Source organism: Pteropus medius, unplaced genomic scaffold, assembly GCF_902729225.1.
Source record: "Pteropus medius unplaced genomic scaffold, Ma_sr-lr_union100, whole genome shotgun sequence".
Classification (NCBI taxonomy): Eukaryota; Metazoa; Chordata; class Mammalia; order Chiroptera; family Pteropodidae; genus Pteropus; species Pteropus medius.
The window spans coordinates 844,812-866,154 of record NW_024348082.1 but is presented as its reverse complement, the minus strand read 5'-3'; the positions used below and the strand labels follow the sequence as shown (position 1 = coordinate 866,154).

The 21,343-nt window shown below is 32.8% G+C and overlaps 1 protein-coding gene and 1 pseudogene across 1 annotated transcript in view; one reads left to right on the top strand and one right to left on the bottom strand.

The window, feature by feature from the left end:
- The window catches only part of EPHA6 (EPH receptor A6), a 790,812-nt gene that overhangs the window by 353,751 nt on the left and 415,718 nt on the right, over positions 1–21,343 (bottom strand).
- Positions 11,963–12,105, top strand: LOC120615931 (uncharacterized; annotated as a pseudogene).

Below are 21,343 nucleotides of genomic sequence, written 5' to 3'. Positions count from 1 at the left end.
TCAATCTTGTTTTCATGACCTATGTTACACATAGTTCAGTATTACTGGGAGTCATGTTTGTTATTAAATATTTTTTCAAATGTGATGATGAGTTTTAATTGTAAGGATAAACAGCTATAAGAGATAAGTGTTACACTATGTTGATAATGGTAAATATTTACTCCCATCTCCCATTCCCCTGAACCTCATAACCCCAAAATACAGACATCATGAACAAAAAGAGAAAGAGCTTCTTCTACTACTCACAGATTAATGCTGTTTTTAGGAAAAACTAAACAAATTTATATCATATATAAATAATCATCTAATAATTTTGAGTTATTTTCTAATTCTAAGATAGCTATGTTAATTAAACCCATCAGAGTTAGTTGTCTATTTGTCATTCAAAACTGACTCATTTCAGGAATGAGAGAAATAGTTTTAATTAATAATTTCTCTCAATGTGCATCTTTCCAAAAATTTTATTTTATGATAAAAGTTAAGATTTCAATTTTTTCTCAAATTGGTAAGAGTTATAATATATCTCTCTGGAATTGCTAATAATGTTCTACTGTAAGAAACAAAAGAAAGCATAACAAAAACACAGAATCTCTTTTAGTTGAAAACCAATGCTTGGGATTTAGGATTTGTTTGATGATATGCTTAGTTGCTATTTTTTAACATTAAATAACCTGATCCAGGTCACTTTGAGTTGAAAGTTGGCCATAGTCTATTTTTTAAATTTGAAATCATTCTGTAAGAGCTATGTTGGCATGCCAAATGAGTTTTCAGCCTGTTCCCACTGTATAAACTAACATCCTTCAACTGACAAACTGCACTTTGGCATGAACAGAAAGATGAACTTCTGCCACCTTTTTGATCCTTAGTAAAATAACTATAAAGTATTCAGTGTGTTGTTTATTTTCAGAGCTTGAGGATAGCAGGTTTAATGGTACTAAAAGAACAATGAATTGATGGCAAGTTAAAGACCAAATAGGTTTAACAGATGTACAAGATCATTTAGCAAGATCTATATGTGCCAGGTTGGAATTTTATGACATCAGCTTCATCCCACGGGTTATCGCTGTCTTCCTCCTGTTAACCTTGTCTAATTATGACCTGTTAGAAAGTATGGAGAAATTAGATATTTTTCTATAGGTCTTTAATTACGGAACCAATGTAGGGAAAATAATAGGGAATTTGATTTGGAATGGACGGAGGCACATTTTCTAATGATGACAGCTGTCCAAAAATAAAATGAGAATGCTTTGGAGGTTATTAAGTTCTATATCATGAAAGTGTTCAGGCTAAGTTTGTACAATTTGAAGAAGCTGCTATAATAAAAAAATAATGAAGAAAATGATGGGAATTGGACAAGATGTGTGATGAGGTGTCCTCTAAGGTGTCTTAAGGTAATACCCACTGTATACAAATATATTATTTTCATAAAACATTAAAATAAATAGTTATAATTTGCTTTTTTTTTATTGTCTTTCTACAATACTTTTCTTGGAGTCACTATACATAACTCATTTTATTGTACTGTGTTTCATTGAGCTTCACAGATATTGCATTTTTACATATTAAAGATTTATGGCAACCCTATGTTGAAGCAAGTTTACTGGCACTATTTTTCCAATAACATTTGTCCACTTTGAGTCTGTGTCAAATATATAATTATCAAAAATACTGGTAATTCTCACAATATTTTTAACTTTTTCATTATTATATCTGTTATGGTGATCTATGATCAGTGATTTTTGATGTTACTATTGTATTTGTTTTTGGGTGCCAAGAACAATGCCCACATAAATCGACGAACTTAATCAACAAAGGTTGTATGTGTTCTAACTACTCCACTGACTGGCCGTTTCCCATCTTTCTTCATCTTCTCATGCCTCTCCAGTCCCTGAACACATGACAATATTGAAATTAGGCCAGTTAGTAACCTTACAATGGCCTCTAATCATTGTGAAAGGAAGAGTCACATGTCTCTCACTTTAAATAAAAAAAAAAAAAAAAGATTAAGCTTAGTGAGGAAGGCATGTCAAAAGCCAAAATAGACTGAAAGCTAGGCCTCTCGTACCAAACAGTATCCAAGTTATGAATATAGAGGAAAGGTTCTTGAAGGAAATTAAATGTGCTACTCTAGTGAACACATGAATAATAAGAATGTGAAACAGCTATAGAGAAAGTTTTAATGGTCTGGATAGAAGATTAAACCAGCCACATCATTCCTTTAAACCAAAGCTTAATCTAGAATAAGGCCTTAACCCTCTTTAATTCCATGAGAGCTGAGAGAGGTGAGGACACTGCAGAAGAAAAGTTTGAAGCTAGCAGAGATCAGTTCGAGAAATTTAAGGAAAGAAGTTGTCTCCATAACATAAAAGTGCAAGGTAAAGCAGCAAGTGCTAATGTAGAAGATTCAGCTAAGGTAACTAATGAAAGTGACTACACTAAACAAAAGATTTTCAATGTAGATGAAACAACCTACTATGGAAAGAAGATGCCATCTAGGACTTTTATAGCTAGAGAGAAGTCAATGCCTGGCTTCACAGCATCAAAGGACCCTCTGACTCTCTTGTTAAGGGTTAATAAGCTGGAAACTTTAAGTTGAAGCCAATGCTCATTTACCATTTCAAAAATCCTAAGGCCCTTAAGAATTATGCAAATTATGCTCTGCCTGTGCTCTATAAATGGAACAACAAAGCCTGGGTGTCAGCACATCTGTTTATGACATGGTTTATTGAATATTTTAAGCCTACTGTTGATACCTACTGCTCAAGAAAAAGATTTCTTTCAAAATATTGTCACTCATTGGCAATGCATCTGGTCACCCAAGAGCTCTGATGGAGATATACAATGAGATTAATGTTGTTTTCATGCCTGCTAACACAGCATCCATTCTCAGCCCATGGATCAAAGAGTCATTTTGACTTTTAAGTCTTATTATTTAAGAAATCAATTTCCTAAGGCAATCGTTACCATAGGTAGTGATTCTTCTGATGGATCTGGGTAAAGTCAATTGAAAATCTTCTGGAAAGGATTCACCATTCCAGATGCCATTAAAAACAGTCATGATTCATGAGAAGAGGTCAAAATCAACATTAATGGAAATTTGGAAGAAGTTGATTTCAACTTCAGTTGAGGATGTAACTGCAGATGTGGTTAAAACAGCAAGGGAAGTAGAATTAGAAGTGAAATCTGAAGATGTGACAGAATTGTTAGAATCTCATTATAAAACTTTAATGGATGGATTGTTTCTTATGAATGAGCAAAGAAAATGGTTTCTAGAGATGGAATTTACTTCTGGTGAAGATGCTGTGAAGATTGTTGAAATGACAGCAAAGGATTTAGAATATTACATAACTTAGTCGAGAAAGCAGTGACAGGGTTTGAGAGGACTAACTCCAATTTTGAAAGAAGTTCGAATATGCATAAATACTATCATTGCATGCTTCAGAGAAACTACTCAAAGGAAGAGTCAACTGATGTGGCACAGAAATTGCCACAACCACCCCAACATTTCGCAGTCACCACTTCGATCAGTGGAAGTCATCAAAATAGAGGCAAAACCCTCCACTCGCAAAAGGATTATGACTTACTGAAGGTTCAGATGATAGTTAGCATTTTTGGCAACAGAATACTTTTTAATGAAGGTATGTACATTTTTTTAGATATAATGTTATTGTACACTTAATAGACTACAGTATGATGTGTACATAATTTTTATATGCATTGGGAAACCAAAAAATGTGTGCAACTCTACTGTGATATTAGCTTTATCACAGCTAAGATCACAGTGGTGGTCTTGAACTGAACCCACAATATTTCATGAGTAAGCCTGTATTTGTAAAATAAGCTAAAAATGAAGTCTATAAGAAAAATTTCAATATAAGAAATATGTTAGATCGGTCTTTTAAGTTGTTCTGTGTTTTGTTGTTAATCTGCAGTAATGGATAACTTGGCTGAAAAAGCCTTAATAAAAACCTTTACACATCTTCCTAGCAGTGATGTCTTCAAGGGCCTACAGATTTTTATTCTTCAGCTCCACCATTCTCAGTGTGAAGACTTTATGGTCAGGCTTTTGCTTCAGAGTAATAAAGCTGCTGTTAACATTCCAGTTATTCCATTCTCTTTCAATAGTATCCAAAGCTACAAGGGTGGAAATGACAAGGCAAAGCTCCTTCCCGAATGCTTACGTCTTTTGTCAAGAAGTGAAAACTTTCCCCAAAGCTGCCCATAATAATTACCTTGACGTAACATCAGTAAGAAATAGGTCATATGACTGCTTAGAACAAAAAGTGGCAAAGGAGGGAGGCATAATCATGATTTATTTAGACTACTGTTACTCAGCTGGAAGTGGTGCTACTCTTTAAGGAATATTCAGAAAACTTTGAGGGTTTTTTTTTTTTTTAATTGTTACTGTGCTTGAGATATTAAACTAAACTTGAATTTGTGGGGGCCAGGAACAGTAAACATGATACTATCTGCAAAAATTCCTGTTTAATGAAGGCTTTCCAATTCAAAAGTTTCATTGAAAGCACTAGTTTAGGCAAAAATGATACCTTCCTTTCGGATTGGGCACATTTCTGCCTGAAGAAAATTGCATTTATAATGGTAAGAAAAAAAGGATGCATTGTGGTAGTCAAGCGATTGTGTCTGCCACAATTTTTATGCTTTCTCTCCATGACTCATTCTTTTATTTTAATTCAACTCTGAAACCACAAAGGAATTGCATGTATAAAATGGTAGCTACTTTGTAGAAGATATTATACATCACTTTGACTCACTATTGTTTTGCACAGTGCTCTATCTTTCTGCCTCAATAAATAATGGTTGATGATGTTGAAAATGTCATTTGTAAGGAATGGTACATTAACCTGAAGAAAAAAATAAGTATACCTGGTGTGAACAACAACAGAACTCTGTGATAAATCCCACAAGTTCAATGACCGAAAGTAACCTCACAGGGTAATCTGATCGTAAATTCCTAACTGAGAAGGTCTTGGTGGGAAGCCACACCTCAGACCTAGAAAAGGTTTATTTTGCCTTCAGCAAGCAGTGTCCATTGTTCTTATACATCTACTTTAATAGGCCTTTAAACTATCTGGAGTAATCCTCTTTTTCAGATCCTCAAAGGCATAACTACCCTCAAAGGAGCACAGAATCTTAACTATCTAGTCATAGAGATTTCCTTACCTTGCTTTCCCCCACTTTCATGTAACCTTCCTTACCTTCCCTCTAAATGTATAAAAAGAATGGCAAAACTCATTGTTCAGAGCATTTGAGGTCATGCTTCCCAGCATGTCATCAGTTTGGCTCAAATAAATCTTTATAAAAATTCTATACAAGTTTGGACGTTTCTTACATAGACACTTATTATTGTCAAAGCATTACTCACATACTTGAAATTGGCTTTACCCAAAAGCTTTACCATGGGCCTGAACTTTGATTTGTATCATTTCATATTATGGACCTTTGAAGTTTTTAAAAAGTAAAATCTTGATCACAGATAAGTCTTAAGGTAATATTTTTCACTTTTATAAAAACCTTTTATAAGAGTAAAGTGAAATTTTGATATAAAATAAAATGAAGGAGAATTTTAATAATTCATGAAAACTTATATCAAGATCAATTTTAAGACTACATGAAACATTAGTGGAAAATATGTTTCAACATTCAGATAAGTACTAAATAAATGTTAGGATTTATAAACTCCTTTTACAGGATCTATATTTAGGAAAGTACCAGAAAAGCTACTGAAATGTTTAACTCATTTGTTAAGATATTTTAATTAATTGTAGTAATTACCCATTTGTAAAATTATATTACCATTATAACTAAACTAAAACTGGCAAAGGAGGGAGGCATAACCATGATTTATTTAGACATTATTTCCATAAATACTACTCTCTTATCCATCAAAGAAAAAACACCTGTGATTACTCATCTGAGTCCCTTCTGAATTGTGGATGCTCCCAGACACTCCTGCTCTATGACATACTGTATGATAAACTTAATGGATATATCTTTGATCAGCGCATGGTAAGAAACCTTCCTGATATTAATATATTTAATATTTTATAACTCCTCTAGTTTCTTGTATTTATTCATTTCATAAATTTCATTTATGTAACTATCTTTGTGCTCATCTAGCCCAGTTACACACAATTAGTTGCTTAATAAATGCTTTTTTAGCATGATAATGATAAATTGCTTTTTTAAATATTGTAACGATTCTCAAGTGACCTGAAAAAGTTACTATGAAATCAAAAAATATTCGGTCTATTTCACATGTGGAATCAAGCACGTTTTTAAATAACTTAAAAGAAAATAAGATTAAATCTAGAAAGATCTGACATTTATTTCTGCCAAGTTTTAATATGCATGCACATTCACTTGGTCTTAAACTTTGAACTAAGACAAGAAAAAACAATTTATAAAATCAACTAATTAGTCCAGAGTCAGTATATGGGTATCACGGCCAACTGAATTTACAATACAATATCAGGGTAATCTTTATGATCAAATTTATATTTTTCAAAAATAATGTAAAATTTTAGAAGCAATATTTAGCCTATGGAATTCTGTTTTTTATAAGGAATCTATTCTATTCTACATTGTCATTTTATTCTATTTTAATCTTTTTAATATTAGCATAGAAAGAACATATGTAAAATAATTTTCTTTCATATACAAACACAAAATACGATTGCTCAAAATAAAGTCCGAAATGTTTATCAGTGCACTAAACAAAGGACAGCAGTTTTGTTGGTATTACAAATTTTCGGAAAATCAGATAAGACCATAGAGTGATTACTCATAGTGTTTGAAACTTGATTCTTCAATTAAAAATATTTTGCCTTGATATATGGCTTTCAAAAAGATTCAATTTTTAATTCAATTTTTAAATGTGAAAAATGGACTTGACATAGAAATTCATTTCAGAAATACTAGAGTTTATGGGAAGAGTATTTTCAATTGATAAAATACTTCAAAAAGCATGCAAATTTTAGCAAGAAAGCTGCAACACCACTTTCAAAGGCAATGACTAACAACTGTACTTTCTCTAAGAATCTATAAACATGACATTTCCCCCTCAAATACTTGCTCCTTAGGGAACTTAGTAGAGGCAGCCTCAAATTCATTTCCATTGGTGCCTCTGAGTCAGTTTCATATACTGTATTACCCTTATCAGAATTGTTGTGTGAATGAATACATGATTGTACCCTGAACCCAAAACAAAAAATCAAAATATTCATTCTATGAGTTTATTTATTAAATTTATTTAGTAAATAGTTTTTTGCACATTTACTCCATAATAAGAACCAGAGATGTAATAGCGAACAAAAAACCATGGTTCTTACCCTAGGGGAGCTTATACATTTTATCTAAGACAAAACTTAGTATCATTTAATAACAAACACGCCCATTCCTCCTTACTTTCCCTAACTTTTCTATTTGACTTATCTGGATTAAAAATCCAGAACTTATGTTCCTGCTTAGATTTCAAACATTTATTTGCCATTTGGCAGACAAAATCTAATCCTTTTCTTTATCCTTCCTTCCTTCCCTCCTTCTCCCCTTCCTTCTTTCCCTCTTTCCTCTTTTCCTTTCTTCTTTTCTCTTACTCTCCCTGTCTTTCTCCTTCTCTTTCTCCTATAGAACCCATGATACCCTTTCCAAGGTCTGTATAACATCATTAACCATTAGAGAATACAAATTTAAATCACAAGGAGATACCACTACACACCTTAGAATAGTTAAAATTAAAAAGGCAAACAATAGCAAATGTTGACAATGACATGAAGAGACTAGAACTTTCATAGGCCATTGATGAGAAAGCAAAATGATAACGCCATTCTGTAAAACAATTTAGAAATTTCCTATAAAAGTAAACACACACTTATCATGCGATACAGCAATTCCACTACAGGTATTTATTTACCCAAGTGAATTGAGAACTTATGTATAAACACTGTATTTGAGCATTTTATTATTCATATCATTTTTATATTATTTAAAAAGCCCAATATGGAGGAAAACCCCAAATATCCCTTAACTGGAGAATAAACAAATTATAGAAAATCCATTCGATGGACTACTACTCAACAATAAGAATAAACAAACTACTGATATATGCGACAACATTAGTCTAGCATTATAATTAGACTTAAGAGGCCACACGCTATATGACTCCATTTGTACAACATTTTGGAAAAGGCAAAATCATACAGACAGAAATTAAAACATCAGTTGCCAGGGCTGAGGTTGTGGCTGAAAGATTGATTGCGAAAGGCCGTGAGGGAACTTGTTTAAGTTGGTAGCAGTGTTCTGAGGTAGTGGTTACACAATTGTATACATTTGTTAAGAGTCGCCAAACTAAAATTAAAAAGGATGAATTTTATTGTAGGTAAATTATACCTCGATTAAAAAAAAAATGGGGATCAGAGGTAATATTTATTTTAAAACACACACACAAAGTACATTTTCTTTGAGTTTTGATTCTGTGAATATAGGATTATATGGATTAAGAAGTAGAAGGAAGAAAAAAAATTCTCTCTTAGTCAAAGTCTGCTCTTTGACTAAAATTAATTGTAGGCAAATTTTTATTCTTTTATGCATATCTCTTTATATTCTGATGCTCCTTTCCCTAGTTTCTAAAACTCTTGGAACGTTTTAGTTCCACATGTGTCCTCTCTGCAGGCCAACACTTTTTGTCCTACAATGATTCTTTCTTCACAATTACCTATTGTTTCACCCTCTCCTAAAAAAGGAATATCTGTCAGTGAAATTTTTCTCAGCAATGTATCTGGGGAAATTAAATTTATTGAATTAATATGAATATATGAAGATGTGAATCATAGAAAGATACTTTAGAGAAGAGAATATATGTCTTTTTAAAATTAATCTTTAATCGTTGTCATCAATGCAAGTCAAAGAAATTGAAATATATGTAAAACAATGTTAAATTTAATATATGTTAAAATCAGGCAGTGAGAGAGAAAATACTAATGTTTTTGTCTGAAAGTACAGCACTGTAACATGACAAGAGTCTCCAGGTGTGGAGCCAGCTCTTCTTTCAAGTTGTTTTCTTTTCTCTCAGGCCCCTCCTCAACCCCCTCAAATTTAAATGCTCTTAAAGTTCCAATTTGTTTTTATGACAGACACTGCCCAATGCTGTTGGTTACCTCTGCACAGGCATTTTCTCCTTAGTCCTTGCTAATGAATTCAGATTTCATTCATTCCTGGGAGTTCAGGTGCTTAAGGGGAGGCTGGGCCCACTCTGGCTCTGTCAGTTAAACAGTCATGCTAATTTTATTCCCCTTACTAGTGAATGACTTAATTCAGAAGAAGTTGATGTTGCGCTTTTGAGAAAGATTTTTCTCACACTTTAAAAAGGACTTGAGTAAGATGTTATAGATTGAATTATATCTCCCCCTAACCCTGCCAATTCATATGTTAAAACCCTGATCCTAATATTGCTGCGTTTGATGATAGAGCCTATAAGAAGGTCATAAAGGTTTAGTGAGGTCGTAAGTAGGGTCTTAATCCAATGCAGCTAGTGTCCTTTTAAGTAGAGAAGCAAGCAGGCTCTCTCGCTCCACTCTAGCATTGAGGAAATGCATGTCAGAAGGCAGTGAGAAGAAGGTGGCTGTCTACAAGCTAGGAAAAGAGCTCTCACCCGAAACAGCACTTTGATCACAGACTTCTAACCTCCAGAATTGTGAGAAAATAAGTGTCTGTTGTTTAAGTCACTCAGTCTGTGGTATTTTGTTATGGCAGACCTAGTAGACTAATACATAAAACATCCACTTTCTCTTTCCAGACTTTGGACATGCCTGTGTGAAAAATGTGATGATTGGAGCTTCCACAGTTATCTTGAGTTCATGAAGGAAAAAACCTGAGGGCAAAAGCTGACAGGCTGAGCTTATCAGTTGGACAGAAAGAATCTGGGTCTTTGATGATTTCATTGAACTTTTACATAAACCAAACCTGCCTCTCCCCACCCAACCAGCTTGTCACTTAGTTGAATTTCTACATGTTCATATCCCAACTGACAGAGCACCAGTGATGGTGACAGTGATGACTTCAACTATGGGTGGGTATGTGAGTACAAGAGCCACAGAGACTGTCTATAAATACACAAAGGCCTTTGGTCAGGAACTGCCTGAATAACAGTTTTTACCACTGTAAAATTCCTCAATATTTAAACTAAATAGTCCATAAGCTATGTTGCTTGGAATAAGAGTCTTATCTTTGGTAGCACTTATCCTTAAAGAGTATAAATATTCATCTCAAAATTTTTAATCTATTTTAAAATTTCATTTGGAAAAAAATATTTAAGTTATCACTATTTCACACAGACCCTAAGCTCTGTGACAAGCCAGCTGGCTCCAGCCCAGCCTGTGACTTTTGTTGGCACAGAAAAAGAGGTTTGGTTCTTAAACAGCTAAATGGGAGCTAAACCACCAGAGCGCCATTCGATTGTATGCCCTTCTGTGGAATCAGCGAAGGCGACCTGTCCACCTCTCAGTCCTGCTGCTCATTCTGGGATGTAGGCTGCTTCTGTCAGGCAGGGTCATGAGCAATGGGACCCTCAGGGGAAGCAGTGAGGTGCTATCTGTCTCTGCAATATGTGCTGTTTCTTTTACTCTTTTGTGGCCTGGGCTCATAGCAATACATGTCTGATTTTGTCCTAGGCCTTGTGAAAAGCTCTTCTTACATCTTTTAACCATAGGAATTATACTAAGGTAAGTATTGCCATCCTTGTTTTACAGATATATGAAGTAACTTGTCATCAAAGGATTAAATAGTAGAGTCAGGATATATACTTAGATCAGCCTGACTCCAAAGCCTGTGTTAAATATTTCAATCTATTACCATGGTGAAACATTACACGATATAAGGGATGCTCATATACTATTTTCTTCTCTCCAGGACAAGGCAAAAAAGACCAAAAGTTCATTTGATGAATCCGATTTATATATACATTTCTGTTACATGACGATTAGAGACAAATTCTGTTTAGAAATAACTCCAAGAACAGTTTTTATATTTTATTTTCACATTGAAAACCAGTCAGGTTTGCTTCAGCCTCAAAGAGTGTGTTTATGTAAAATTAACGCTGGCAGTGAGCTGCTCATGTGATTTTGTATTAATATGAAAATATGGTTTTGTTTTGGAAAATATAGTTGTTTTTATAAAGATGTTATTTATGTTGGCACGTAATGAGATCGCTGTTATTATTAAATGGACTAATAAATAAATATTTTAAAAATAAATCTGGAAATCCTTTCACTCATCACTTACTTCACTGTTTATACGGAGACATACTGCATGTAAATTGTGAAATAATTATGTATTTTCACGTTCACAACACAAAAGTAAAATACCTTATTAAAAAACAGAATCTTTACTTATGTGAATATGTGCAAAATAAATCTAAAAGTGCATTTCAAATAAGGCAATTGATGAATTATTTTTCTAGGAAGGTATAGAAGAATTGCATTTAAGAAAATCTAATATACAAACTTATAGTTAGTAAATACATAAAATAGACAAGGGCTACTTACATTAAAAAGTAATTGTATTTTTTTATAACATAATTTACTGCTTATTACTTTTAGCAGTGAGCTTTCCTGGTTCATTCAAAATGTAGCTGGATTTAGAAGTGACAATAAGAATTTTAGGCTCAACCTTCCTCATAAAACAAAGTCTGATGGTCTCAATGGCAAGAGTGCTATCTGCAGTATTTGGAAGTCTGAACTCTCCACTTGCCACTGAGAAGCTACTCTATAATAGGGAAATTAGTGGTATAAGTGTTTGTTTGAATTCATAAAGCTTTGATACACAACATTGCCTAAGGAGCATCAGTGAATTAGTTAGGCAGTTTTAATGCAAATTAAGACATTTTTTCTCATTTAATTTCAGAGGACCTGCAATGAGGCAAGTAATATTTCTTAAAAATCTCATAAGAGTCTAAGGCCATGCCACCCTGAACAAGCCCGATCCCATCTGATCTCAGAAGCCCGATCCCATTTGATCTCGGAAGCTAAGCAGGGTCCGGCCTGGTTAGTACTTGGATGGGAGACCACCTAGGGAGACCAGGTGCTGTAGACGTAAAAAATAAAAAAAATAAAAAGGATTGTAAGCTGACAAGGTCCTTGCAATCTGTGAGGTCAACCAAGGGTTTCCTCACCTAAAAAAAAAAAAAAAAATCTTACCAGATTTCCAGTGCTCTTTCCCACAATTATAGCAGTTCAACAGTTTGTTTAAAATTATTTTGTCTTTTGCTGTGGGAAAGTGCTGTCTCATGATTGTATGCTTTCAGTTTCTTCCAATACTGTTTGCTTGACTAAAGACTAAAACACTGAAACTTCTGTAAAGAGCACACATTTCCACTTCAAGTTATAAACGCTTATTCTTCTTAAATTCTAAGTGGTTTCTAAGGGAGTATCCTTAATTCGGTTTTTCCTCAGAAATAGGCTGCGGGCAGTTAAATCTCTGCAGATGGGGTAATTTTCCCATCTTGGTTAGATTATTTTCTTGATTATTCTTTTTCCCCTTTGATGGTCACTACTGGGCTAGCTAGACCATTTATTCAGAATAAAAAGGAAAGATTTATATTGTTTAATGTGATTAGCTGAAAAAAGAACACTGGCTGATTTACAGTGTCAAAGACAGAGTACTCTAAATGTTGTATACAATTCTATAAAAAGCAACTAGCAAAAGTTGCCTTTCTCTGTCTATATTTTAAATAAAACTCAATCATTGGACACAGATATAAATGAAGGAAATTTCATGTGACTATTTCTAGATTACAATATGTCGATTGATTTTTCTCATATTTGTGCCATCTGGAATTTTCTGAGAGTGACAAATTATTTCAAATACAGTGACTCAGGTAAAACTTTCAGTATTTCACTTTTAGCACAGATCAGTAACAGTCTTTATCATATAGTATAACATACATGCACTATATATGATATTTTATATATATTTCTACCATACTGCTTGAATCTCTTATATTTCAGTCATTCCTATCTCTTGAATCATTCTCTGGTAATGGAGAAGTCTTTGCAACTTAAAACAACATACACTAAATTTTTTAATAAACAGAGTTGAGGAAAGGAGATTCCTGGAAGCTTAAAATTCTAGTGAAATATGATAGAATAATGAACTTTATAATTCTTAGATTAGCAGATAGCAAATTACTTTTCATTTGTTATACTTTCTCAGTTTTATTCAGCTTTCTCTATTTCCACTAAAATATTGCTCTATGTATTTTCTCTTGTACTTTGAAACTGTATTTCTTTCTGCTTATTGTGCTATTGGGGAAAAGACTTTATTTTCTTTTCAGTTTTATTTTCCTTGAAGTCAATAGATAGCATTTACATTTTGCAATTTTTTCACACCTCTTCTTAAAGTATTTTTTATGTGCGTATTTGAATATAGAATTAAATACTTGCTTTGGAAGACAGATTTCTAGAGTTATCTCTTCCATAGAGTAAAAAAAAAAAATTAAAAGTTTCATGGACGTAGTGTTTTTTAAAATCTTATGATTTAGAAACAGATCCGGGTGCTGATTTATATAAATATGACCATTTGACACATTAACTAAATCAATGAGTTTTTTCCTCCCAGTATTTCCCACCCCCCATTCTCAAGTGTATATACTTTATTTTAAACATAACTCGCATTAGTTCGTTAATAAGTGGTTTACCTATATGTTTAATTACATTTTTCATTTCACATATGCATTTATCTTGTTCCTACTTTGTATTTTCTTCTTCTGTTAGAATAAAATTTTACTCAACAAAATTAATCAACTTATTATAAAATGTTTTCCTTATTTTATAGTCAAAATTATATTTTCAGAATTTATATGGAATTTCTTTTTATAAACCCATTTCATTATTTTAACTCTTTTTATGTGAAGTATATCTTATCAGAAATATTCTCAATTGCATGATCAAATGCTTAGAAAAGATATAGTAGCACATGGAGTAGAATATTTTGTTCGAATTTATACACACTTCTTGAAAGCTTTTTTTTTAACTACAAGAGAAGATGATACCCTGAGGGGTCTAATTTTCTTTGTCATCCACCTGAATAGCTTCAATTAACATTAACACACATGCTAGCATAACATCATCTGCTTTGAATATGTAAAAGAAAGTTGTAAATGCTGGGATTGAAAGAAAAATCTGATTAGTTAAATAATACACTGAGCAATGTCATTATGTAGGCCAGATCTCATTAAGAGGATTGTTCTTCACTGAATCAAATTCTATAATTAAAACATTAAAGATTCAAACAAAATCTTAATTTTTCCATTCAATTAAAAGGAAAAAACATACACATGCCACTAAAAATGTAATTGTACCTCAGTACAGTGACTTGGTTTTAAATCATTACAAATACTTGGAATTCAAGCATCATATGGAATAAATCTCCCAGGGAATTTTATAGCATAGTATCTCATCTAGTAACATTTCTTTCTGGCCAATAGGAAAATATTTCATTAATAAATAAGATATAGTCATATCGCAGTGCTTTCTTTCCTTTTAAATCAATTTTTACTGCTTTGATAGAAAGTGGTTGAGAACATAAAGCCCAGATAATAGTTTCTTATTTGCCATGGAAAGCAGTGTCGTTTTGAAAATAGTGGATAACTGACTTCTAAAAGTCACCTTGTGTGTACTGCCATTTTCATTAACAGTATATTTCTCTGAAAATGTGTGTACACAAATGTGAAGCTCTTATATTTGCCTCCCATAAACAGGAAATGTTAACATAATAATGATTAAGTGCAATTTACTTTTGCTTTACTTTTATTTTATTTTTATTTTTGCTAGTAGTACAACATTTAAAACATTTCTCTAATTCAGAGACCTTAAAAATAATTGAAACAAAATGTTTTGTATATTTTAGCTTTTAAAAAATATTTAGTTTGCTAATGGTATTTTAGTGAATCTGTATATGGATTATTTCAGTTTGAGATTGCTTTCTTTAGAAAGGAAAATTGCAGTGTAAAGTGGTTGAGTTCTTCTTCATTAGCTTATGGAATTAGAAAGTTAAAATTTCATGGCTAGGACCTGGAAACAGCTGGCTTCACAGGCATGCAACCCATGCAGTCACACAGGGTCCAACACTTAAAAGGGTCTTGCACTTAGTTTAATGTTTGCTGTTATTGAAATTCTTAATAATTTTGAACAAAGGGCTCCACATTTTCATTTTACACTGAGCTTTGCAAATTGTGTAGCTTGTTCTGCCTAGAAATTTGATTTTTACATGATGTTGATTGGTTTGAAAATAAGTCTATAGTACACAAATAATTTGTTGACTCTTCTTTCTATTCTTATACTAATAAAAGTCAACCTATTTACACATAAATTACTTGCTGTTCAATGGAAGTCCTTGGTTTATTCTTTCTTTCTTTCTTTATATTTATTTTTGGTTTATTTTTTAATACACTGCAAATGTCATTTTTAAAAAACACTGGCCAAGCAAAAGAGTGATACATATTTTCAGATATTTTGGTCACAGACTCCTTTCAAAGTCTTTAAAACTTCATATATATCCCATGGTGCTGGGGGAAGACAACATAAAGAATCTAGTTTAAAAATTTGGACAAGACAAAACATTTATATGATAAAATTGCATTAAATATTGATTTCTTACTATATCCCAAGTAATTAGAAATGTCTTAGAGTCCCATTACCTTCCCCAAAGAAACTGTATTGTGTTAACAGTTGTGTTACTCATACCCCAGGAGTCCTAAAATTAAAAGTTTTCATGGGGTTAGTGTTTTAAGGCCCAGTTAAGAAATTATTGACATCTAAAACCCAAAGTGACAACCCAATTCACTTCTCAGGAGGGTAAAAAGAGCAATCTGAAAATGTCTGGAAAAATAAGTGTGATAACTTGATGCTGAATCATTTCAACATTGATGAATACAGCCTACTGCCTCTAATAGATAAGTAGTAAACCATTTCTAAGATTGCTCTCCCCAAACAATAAAAGCACACCCTTAAACCTGACATTTCCACAGTGATGAATCTTAGATGAAATCATATAAAATGTCAAAATAAAGACAGAAAAAAATCAATAGTTGTGCAGATGAAGCTATGTAAGGTCAATAGTTTCATAATGTTTGTGACAGGCCACCCATGTTTTTTTGTGTGACTATATTTTTTAATGTGCAATAACTCCAAAGTGCTGAAAATTAATTTTTTGAGATGGAATTACCTCTTGACAAGGATATAATTAAATTCATACTTTTTTTTCCCCTTCTGAGAACATAGAATGATGTGGTAAATAAGCTGCCCCTTCAAGGTCAGACATATGTTAGGTTTCTAAATACAGAAAAAGAGAAGCAGCCCTCTGGTCCAAAGGAGTGTCATTTCTTTCCCAATTCTCGGCTACATGTTGTCAGCAGAATCACATACTATGCTGGATCCCCTTCCAAACCTCTCACAAAAATATGTACTTGGAGGCCAGTGAAGCTGAAAAAGAATACAAGTTTTGGATGAGAAGACGTTTTTCCTCTCTGTGTTTTTGAAAAAGGAAGGAGAGTGATAATAACATGTTTCTCTCCAGCTTTCATTTTGCTCATTGTCTCTCTTAAAAAACAAGTTTTAACATTTACTTCACTCCATAGCCTACAGAATAAATTGGCCAGCAGAAGATTAGTAATTTAGCTTACTGCGGGTACCACATTATAGTTCATGATTTACCTTCTATTTTGAAAAAATAAGTTAATGTTTTAAAATAGAGAAAGGAAAGAAAACTACTAGCCTACTTCTACCTTTTTACTTAAAATGCATTTGTTTATATTATAGCAGGATGTCATAGAGTATAAAAATCATTTAAAATGCCCCATTTTTAGATAATCTAGATATTTAATTTAGTAATGAAATTTACTGTGTTATACTAAATATTTCTGTATTCTGGTCTGAAATAAGATAAAACTTTATTTTCTGAATTTAGTAAGAGTTTAAACCCATGCCAATTTTGAAAGAAAATGTTGATGACAGAGAAGAAGTAATAGAAAAGAGAAAAGATGGGAGCGAGAAACAAGCAGATCACTTATTCTTGATTTTATAGAAAGTTTTTAAAATGAGATCTTTTGAAAATCGATTGACATCCCAAAGTCATCAGAAGTTTTCAAATAACTCTGTTTGTGTTAATATCTAATCAGCTGCTAAAATCATGACATAACTGGTAGAGTGACACTGTGCTTTCTATTTAGAAGTTTGTCTCATTAATTTTACCTAATAAAGTAGTTGGTCCTTAAACTAGCTCAGAAATACTTTAAATAATATTAAGAAAAAATTATTGACTTTGTATATAAAATAAATTATTAAAAAAGTGAAGTAGTATATATCTTTTGATTCCATATTTGAAAAGAAGGAAAGTGCCATGGAAATTTTGAAAGTACTGAAGTGATTACACAATGAAAATTAGAAGTTATTTTTAAAATTTGAAAATGTAAAAAATAGAATTTTATTTAAATTTAAAATTGCTATTTAACTAACATTTTATTGTGAAGAAAGAATTAAGAGTCATTCTCTTTTTTTCACAAAAGATACAACTATGTGAATGCTTTTAAACTGAAGCAAAAAGTTACTTATGTTATACACAAAGACGTCTCTGCAATGATAAATGTACAACTGATACTGTCAGAGAACTTCTATGTTGAAAACTAAATATAAAAGAATAGACTAACATCAACTTTCAATCATTTGATTTTGGATAGATAAGCACCAGAGCTGAGTTCCAACTAGAACTGAGGTGTTAGAGAATATTTTATTTTTGAATGAATATAAAGACTTAGGGAATCTCAGTTAGATAATTGTATCTCTGCCTCTAAATTATTATTTTAAGCAAGTGTGTTATACAGTCTAAGCCTAACTTTCCTCATCAATGAAATGAAATAATAATGCCTTCTGATTAGTTTCTTAAGACACTTTCAATTCCATGTCCCCGTCCTCTTATATTTGTTGTCTTTACATTTTGAGTTTTAAAACTGTGCTGGACTTCAACATTAGTAATGACCCATGATGGTATTATTTTGCTTCAGTTGGAGCCTGTGATTCCTCTATAGATTTATGTATTTTCCTTAAATAAATCTTAGCTCCTGATGATCCTAAATTCTCAATTATGTGCCCATACACTGAGACCTAGAACCCTAGCTCTTGGGTCCTCTGTATACAAGATGACATAATTTTCAGAACTTTCTACTAGTCTTGAAGTTAAGTCTCCTTACTGGCAAACCAAGTGTGATTCCCTGGTCCCTTTTCCACTCATATTATAACCAACGGCTCTTTTCCAGTTTCTATGTGTGTTGTTCCTTGAGATTCTGTTTTGCCTCACACCTCGTCATTCCTTTCTTCCTCTTGAATTGGGAAGGCCCATCTCCAAGTAGATCTAGGAATCATCAAAGACCCAGCAGTTTCTATACTTGATTATCTCATCTCCCACAACTACCATTTGCTTTTGTTTGTCCTGAGGATTCTTTGTATGAATGTCAGATACTGTGCATTAGAAATAGCTAGGATTGTTAGAAATTAATTTTATTGAGGGCAGAAATTATAATAAAATAACTCCAATATAATGATGAGTATGAAAAAGAGCCCTAAGTTATGAGGTTGTAAAAGAATCTTGTATGAGTTCAATTAAAGTGGTGACTCTAAGAAAAGTAAATGGAAAAAATAATAATTGTAAAATAACTTTCAGGAAAATTTTGTTACTCTATTATTATGATTACTATAATTTTGTCATAGAATTAAAAGTAAATATATTTTTGATAGTATGTTAAAACATCCATTTGGTTGGGTTACACAGGAGGGCAAAATAGAATTACCTTATAGTAATATATTATTTCCTATAATAGAAATTTTAGAAGGACAGAGTGGGTAGAAAGTGCTGCAAAACTAGTCATTGCCAGGAATTTTAAAAGTAGCATCAGGGGATTTGTTGGTCTTTTTTTTTTTTTTGAGATAAACTCTCCCTGTTTTATCAAGGATATGGATGGTGTTTTACTAAACAGTATAGTATCCTAAGTACTATTCTAGTTTACAACTTATATAAGCATTGCTCTTTTAGGTGTTGTAACTTTGCATTATGTTACTTACTTAAAAATATATTAATGAGTTAAATAGTTAAAATCTAGAAGTGAAAACAGTCTTTTTAGACTTTACTATATCTCTTTCACTTTATAGATAAGACAAATGAGGGCTGGAAAGTTTACTCGCATTTTCCAGGATTGTGCAAATAAATAATAACATCTGGGTTATTCTAGTCTTTTGGCATCCATCAAGAATCTTTTCTTTTTAAATTATAAACATTTTTAAATTAAATTAAAGCCTTATTGAAAATCTAAAACATTTTTGAAAGTCCCATTTTTTCCAATCTTTCTCAAATTTTTAATATAATACTACTTGTGAAGTAAAACTAGACTTGATTTTGTAGTAGAGTCGACATTTAGCTAAAAAAGTCAATAATTCTAATATGGGTAAAATATATAAATCTAAAGATAAATGGCATAAATCTACTAAACTATTTCAATATCTGTATACCTGAATCTGAATAATAAAATATATTTTATAGAATCTTCTGTTTGAAGAAACATAGTGGAGTGAGAGACATTCCCAGAACCCTCCCGTTGAAATAACAATAAGATGAACATCTAAAACTCAACAAAAACACCCAAACTACACACCAGCACGTCTGAGCGTGGGATCTCCGCAAAAGAACTACAATTGGTCAGAACCCCAGGTGTCGGGTGGTGGACTGAGGGAAATAAAGAAGCTCTCTTTGCAGCCACCAGAGCTACCTATAGAAAGAGAAGGAGGGGAGAAAGTGCGACGAGTTCCTTGAACAGCCCTGCCTGAAAGTACTATGAGCTTCACGCCTCCGGCAGCAAGGCCCAGTCATCAAGGAAGAATATAGAGAAGCAGGACAGCAGAGACACAACAGTTAATTTTTACCAGCCAGGGTTGCACAACTAAGGCTGAGCCACAGCCCCCAACCCCCAACCCAGAGGTCCCCTCCAATCATATCTTCTGAGACCTGATAAGGTGGAGCCCCAGGAGAATCTGAGCAAATGCTACCAAAACTGTCACTAACGCAGACAGAGACTGAGACTGAGAGTAGTCAGCACGATTAAATATCTATAAGGAAAAAAAAAAAGGCATTACAAAGGCTTTATATAATGCAAGAAGCTTAGATGCCACCTACTGGAAACCAAAAGAAAAGCACTTTCTTTGCAACAGGCTAAAGAGAGACTTTTATATAATAAATCTTTCTGGAAAAAAAGCAGAATACACTTCTATTAATACCCAGGCAGAGAAGTAGTCTATTAAACACCATGAACAACCAAGGTGACAAGGCAGCTCGGAAAGAAAGAGAAAAATATCCAGAAAATAAGGCTACAGACAACTTAAATGACAGAGGATTCGGGATGGTACTTCTGAAAATACTCAGTGAGATCTGAAACAAGTCATGTCAACAATTTCAGGAATTGAAAAAAAAACTAAATGAGCAGAATGAATTCTTTAGAAAGGAAATTAAAACCCTCAAAAAGAACAGAATAGATCTTCTGGAGATTAAAAAAAACACTGCAAGAGTTGAAAAATGAAATAGCAAGCTTAGAAAATACAGCCAACCGAGTGCAGAAAAGTATCAGTAATATTAAAGAAAGAAATCTAGAAATAAGTTAGAAGGAAGAAGAGAGAAACCAAAGAATGAAAAATAATGAAAGAGAAATACAAGAACAAGCTGATACCATCAGGAAAGGAAACATAAGAATAATGGGCTTTATCGAAGGCAAAGAAAAGGAGTAGGGACTAGAAAGCATTTTCAGACAAATAGTTGATGAGAATTTCCCAAATCCAAGTAATGAGATGGAGCTTGGAATCAAGAATTCAACAGAACACCCAATTATCTCAACTCAATAAGGCCTTCTCCAAGACAAATTATATTAAAATTATCAAAAATTATTAACAAAGAGAAAGAATTATCAAGGCAACCAGGGTAAAGAAAATGGTACCTATAAAGGAAAACCCATTAGATTATCGTCAGACTTCTCAGCTTTAACTTTACAAACAAGAAAGGAGTGGAATTTAATATTTCCTACAGATGAAATCATTTTTAAGAGTATCGTATGAAATTCTGTCCATGCCACTTGTTTTCCTGTTCTCAGTGTTGCCCATCTCCACAAAGACTTCACACTGCCCTAAAGTGACATACTGTTACATGATAGAAGGACCAGCTAAGAATAATGTATCCAGCTAAGTTCTCCTTTAGATATGAAAGAGAAATTAAGACCTTTCTAGACATACAAAAATTGATG